At 44.5% G+C, this 6063-nt stretch overlaps 1 protein-coding gene across 1 annotated transcript in view; it reads right to left on the bottom strand.

Annotated features, from left to right (window-relative positions):
• Nucleotides 1-6063, bottom strand: part of GALNT18 (polypeptide N-acetylgalactosaminyltransferase 18) — a 115581-nt gene that overhangs the window by 108319 nt on the left and 1199 nt on the right. The window lies entirely within an intron of this gene.

Here is a 6063-nt window from a genome sequence, read left to right as displayed (position 1 = left end):
GGAATGGCTCCAGAGGGGTGTGTAACTCCAGAGTGATGGGAATGAAGAAGGAATGGCTCCAGAGGTGTGTAACTCCACAGGGATGGGAATGAAGAAGGAATGGCTCCAGAGGGGTGTGTAACTCCACAGGGATGGGAATGAAGAAGGAATGGCTCCAGAGGGTGTGAGTGTCCGAGGCCGGAGGGGAGGAGGAGAGGGAGCGCTGGGATGGGAAGCCCAGCCCCACGATGCTCGGAGAAGGGAGCGGTTGCGTGGCAACCACGAGATGCAGAGCAATGGCCAAGGGTCATCCCGGCCCGGCTCCTCTCGCCCCAAACCAACAATGCACAGGAATCTCCCCCAATTTCCCCGGCGGCATTGTTGAGCATGGCTCCAGCAAAAGCAGAGCCCGCGGCGAGCGCCCCGCTCCGCTCAATTACACCGGGCTAATAGCGCTAAAGTACAGGTTGCCATGGCTACAGAAATTTACACAAACTCCTGGTTTCTATTTCAAGCACAGCTCTGGGAAATGGAGGGCACCATACATTATGAGGCTTCTTTCAAATATTTGTCCACAAGAAAGACAACTCTGTTCCTCTATGCATTGTGATAATTCTATTTAGCCAGTCATTAGCCTTAAAAATTAGTTTAGTATAACTATGCATGAAAGCAGCAAACAAAAAATGATTTCCTGTGTTAATAACTTATCTCTCAGACCTTCTACAAATATGTATATAAATTATGAGCAGAAATTATTTTCTGCAAACTTTGAAAAACTTTCACCAAGACTATCATATCAAAAAATAGCAAAAGCCCCATGTTTTTGTTTAGAAAAGAACAATACAGCATATATTCCATGATTTTTGTTTGTTTTGCAATAAGGATGTTACTAAAAACATTTGGGGTTCAAGTGTTGTTTTGGGGACATACATGGGAATAAGTTTTAGTTCCAAAAGGGTAAGAATTTCTCAGAAGCACAAACAGAAACAGAATTTTACATTCTTCAAGAACTGGTAACATTTTGTCCACAGCCAAAACGGCAATCAGAAATTCAAAATAAATGGAAGTAAAAAACAAAAACCAAAACATTCTGGCATAAGTAAAATAAGTAGTACTAAAACTCTATGAAAGAACTGAGTAAGAACTCCTGCAGAACTATTTATGTGTTTATGTTTATAATTTAATGATGTGATCATACTTCATTTCTCTTTTTGCTATTACCAGTATTTTAAGTGCTAACTGGGCTATGCTGAGCAGGCTGGCATTGGACAGCGTATAAAAATCTCTTTTTTTTCCTGTGCACGTGTCCATCATCATCAGCTTGGGTTCTTAGAGCAGCCTGGAGGCTGCAGCAGGTTTGTGGTGTGTGGTATTTGTGATATTTGTGATATGGCAGATGTGCCAGGGATATGAAACACTTGCAGAGCAGCTGTGTGAGCAGGTACATCCCAACAGGAAAAGCAGAGCTCAGCATCCCAGGGATGGCTGCTCAGGCACTTCACACTGCTGCTGGAACCACTCCAAGGAAAAGGTGAGGGAACAGAAGAGTGAGAGATAGAGAGACAAGTAAAAGAGAGCATGAAATGTGACAGCATTAAACATGAGGTATTCAACAAGAATGCTGAATACTCCGGTAATTTTAGGATTTCTGTCCAGAACAATACATTACAGGCTTTTTTGCTATTTCTAAATGATTCCTTTGAAACATCAAAACCAACAAGCAGTATTAATGTTCTCTTTTACCAGCTGCAACAAAAGAACTTGGTCAGAAATTAGCAAGGAGCCATGTCCATCACCAACACAAACCCAGCAAAACAGAATTGTTTCACAGGGACACGTGGGGGAAAAGGTTTATGGAATGCAAGCAGGGAGGAGCTGGCTTTTGGGGAGTAGAGATTACATACAAATACCCAGCCTGAACATCACTCTTTGAAATAATACATTTTTCCTATATCAGCTTTAATACAGGAAAATAATTATATAAGTCTGATGCATGCTACATCCAGGACTGTGTTTACCACCATAAGACTGATGGACATTTTGGACAGATGTACACGCATAAACAACTTCTGGCCCAAACCACATCACTCTCCTCAACCAGCCAATGCTTGATTTTATTTCCTTGTAGTCCCATCTGCATGCAGGGGACCTCTTGCCTGCTCTGTCTGGGCCCACTTTACCACAAACCTAATTTTGATATCTTCAAGGCTTCTGCCATTGTCCCTTGCCAAACTGAGCCTCTAAATAATCAGTTTGGGAGCTGTGGATTGTTTGAAAGAAGTGCTTACAAAACAGCCAAAGCCCTTCTCTGCACAGGAAGCAGGACCTCTCCTCTGCACTTTTCTAGATGACAAACTTTCAGCCAGGAAAAGGGCAAACCTGCTGCAAGCCACATGCTATACCGTGCTATCTGACAATAGCAATGGTCTCCAAAGAATTAAAACAAATCTCAAAAGAATTAAAATATCTGAGCTTTAAAAGCTCCTTTTGCCTCCCACCCTTCTTGCCTTTGCTGCTTTCTTTTTGTGTCTTTGCTTTCACCCAGCCAGTTACAGTGGCTGAAAAGGTTGCTTTGCATTTACTGCCAGGTTTCTTGGTGTCAGTCAGTCTGTGCAGGAGCCAAACCCTTTCAAACAGCTCCTGTGCTGGGATCCTGCTGTAAACCTTTCCTGTGTCGCCTCCCTGGCTCCTCACATAATCAGAGGAGAATATTACCTCCCTCTCCCATGTGTGCTCCAGCACAATGGATCAGGCAACAAAGATTCACAAGCCAACAAAGTAGAATCTGACCACTTGAAAGGAGTTTGGGAGACAGCTTCAGGACCCCTAAACAACCTAACTTGCTATAATGAATTTCTGCAAGAGCTTCTTTCATCCACATTGCACTCATAACAAGCTTTGTGGGTACTGCCTGCCCTACTAAAAGTAATGAGCACAACAGAATTATAACTAACACAGAACTATTATCCTCTGTTCCTGCACACAGCAAGGGCAACACTGCCTTCCTCAGAGCTTCCAGGTTCATTAGAGCCAGAAGCTATTTGTCAGTCGGTGATGCAGACAGGTTATGGGCTAACAGATGCACACAAGGGTGGGGAACAGCACAGCACCCACCTGCAGCAGCACAGAATCAGAATCAGGCCCTGGCTGAGCAGTACTCAATAAAGTCTAATAAAGCCTGCACTGTCTACTGAGTATTGCAAAAACTGAGCCCACTTCAGGGTGTGATGATTCCTTCAGGAGGCTAAAGTATCCAGGACAGTTAATCTCTTATTTACCTATATGGGATGATTTTGGACTGTGCTGGGGACAGCCTGTGCTAGCACAAATACTCACAGTGAAAAGGAACCAAATTCAGAATGCAACAGGAGGCTCATGGCTGTTCAGTGGTCAAAAACCACTCTGCAGTACCTAAAGCATGAGCAGGTCCTTCTGAAAGCTGTGACAACCTACCACAGCTTGACCCAGCTGTGCTCTGCTGGATGTTTCCATCCAATGTCGTGATCCTTTTCTGGAGAGGCCAGAGTTCAGAGGCTTGGGCAGAGTGCACTGCCCCTGCTGCTAAATGTGTTCTACTGCCTTGTCACATCACCCAGGCTGAAGGACAGGGCAAGGCTGGATTTTTCCCCTCTCCTCCATCTGTGCTGTGGCTCAGCAATCTCTAATTGCCCTCTGCTTTTGTCATGGCATTTAATGTTGATGACCTCAAGCCTAGAAAATGCTGCACATTTTAATTTGGTGTTACTACACATGTGGAATGGCCTTTCTCTCTGCAGAGCCTTGTAAAGACAGACTGAGATATATGCTGATGTGAATTCTCAGAGCACTGCAGGCTGAAAGGTCAAAGCTGAGTCACACCAGTATGATATAAAAGGGGTAATATCACAATTCTGGCAGATCACTTCATTCTCCTGCTCTCAACTGGGGCTAACAATGTATGAATTTCCTTAGGTCTCAGTTGCAGATATTGCTGTCTTCCCAAATTTCTGTACGCCATATGACAGGTTCTGAATACAGATGACAGACCAGCACCGAGCCCAGCCAGAACCATGTGAGCCCCACTCCTCTATCTACCTGCCACAAGCCTTTGCTGGGGTTCCACTGCCATGCTGACTCTTGCAGCATCACTGCTAAATCCAGGCTAATGAGCTTGGTTAGACCTTGGCTGACTCTGTGCAGAGCCACTGTGGCAGCTCCTCTGTCTGTGCTCTCGTGCATCCCTGTTCAGAACAGAAACACCACAAGTGACTGAGGTCCAGTGAAGGTGGCTGCCTTGTTCTCCGTGTCACTTGCTGTGTGCTCTCTTCCCACCACCCTGTGCTGCTTGAGCCCAGCAGCTGCCCAAGGAGAATGGAAATGCAGCTATGCAGACTCAGGGAGTTACTTCTGCACTTGGTTTAAAAACCAGGCGCTGGAAATCCCAAAAACTGATTATTACACTGGAAACAGACTCTCACAGGGTAGACTTTCTTCCCCCACAGCATTCATGCACGTGCTGTCACACAAATGAGAACTTTCCTGTCAGGAGCAGGAGCTCTCTTTTCAAACCAGGACTTGCAGACCAGCTGTAGCTGTGCACTGCCCAGGGTGCTGTAGGTACAGTTTGCACACTGCCTGCCAGCACAGCTCCTTTCCCCCAGGGTCAGAAGTGTCACCCAGTGTCACAGCCCTGCCTGCTCCCCAGCCTAAGGGGTGTGGGGAACCTGCCAGGGCTGCCAGCACTGAGCCATTATTGTGGATGGCTGTGTCCCTAAACGTCCTGTGATGTCTGTCGTGTTTCTGGCAGTCACCAAAGGATCAAAACTTTCACAGGAATTAGGACCATGATTCATTTCTAACTGAAGTTTCTTTTAAAATCCTAACTTTCATTTATTTTCAGCTACAGTAACATTCATTTTCTCCATCTTTTTAATTTTTAAAATACATAGTTATAAAAGATTTATATTTAAATCATTCAGAACAGTAATTTCAAAAGAGCTATAAGAACAGAAACATTTCTATCATTGATGTCTAGTTAAAAAGATTTCTTTTTCCTCTGGGTTAGTTTACAATTAAAAAACAAGAAAGAGACTGTCCCTACAGGGGCTGCTAAACTGATTTAACCAAAGCACAAATACAATTGCATGGACTTTGATTTCCTTAAAGTCAGTATTTCAGCAAATCTACAACAAAAATATTTCTACAATGCAATATATAATAATACATAGATACTGCTAAAGTGCTGCCTCGGATGGTGTTGATATATTTTTGCTATCATCAACTTAATGTGCAGCAAAATGCACTACTGCTTTAGTTATTAAAATATTTGGTTAGAATAAATGAATAAGATCACATTTGATTCACTAAGTACCCAGCATATTTATTTTAATGATTTCTCTTTTTAATGAGCTGCAGAAAAAGCAGCTCTCCCTCCATCCATTTCTCCATCTCCAGAGCTGCTGTTGGCCCTGTATCACCAAGGTGAGCATTACCTGTCTGTGTGAACAGCCCTGCCCAGGCTCAGGTGCACTGAAGGGAAGGCTGATCCCTCCCTTGGTCCCATCCAGTTGTGCAATAACCCTGGAAGCTGGTGATTCCGAGCACAGAGCTGCCCAGGGAAGGAGGATCCCTGAGCTTCCAGAGCTTGGCTCAAAGGTGCCTTTCACCACTAAAACTCAGCAGCTTCACCTGCTGACTGACCTTAACCAGGCAGCTCTCTGCTTTCACCGAGAGCACTTCTTCTTTAGCCAGGTTATCTGATGAAACTGAAAATTAGCATTAAAAGGTTCTCCTTTTAGCAGAGAAAACACACCTGCTGTCTAATGTAAATTGTGGCTGAGATGAAGCTTCCAAAGGATGCTGAAGAAATTTTAATGAATACTTTGTGGGACTGTAAATGGACTGACTTTGGGCACAGCAGCACTTTTGAGAACAACTGAAACTTACAGGCTTCATCAGCCTGCTAGAAATGACTCGTTCTGGTGGTTACCCATAGCCTGCCTACGAGGGAAACCCTGCAGGTGGGACAGGGCTGAAGGATGGAGTGACCGAGATGGGACAGGGCTGAAGGATGGAGTGTGACCCACAGTGGGACAGGGCTGAAGG

Source organism: Parus major, unplaced genomic scaffold, assembly GCF_001522545.3.
Source record: "Parus major isolate Abel unplaced genomic scaffold, Parus_major1.1 Scaffold283, whole genome shotgun sequence".
Taxonomy (NCBI): domain Eukaryota; kingdom Metazoa; phylum Chordata; class Aves; order Passeriformes; family Paridae; genus Parus; species Parus major.
The sequence above is the reverse complement of the archived record's forward strand: the minus strand, read 5'-3'. Positions and strand labels throughout refer to the sequence as shown.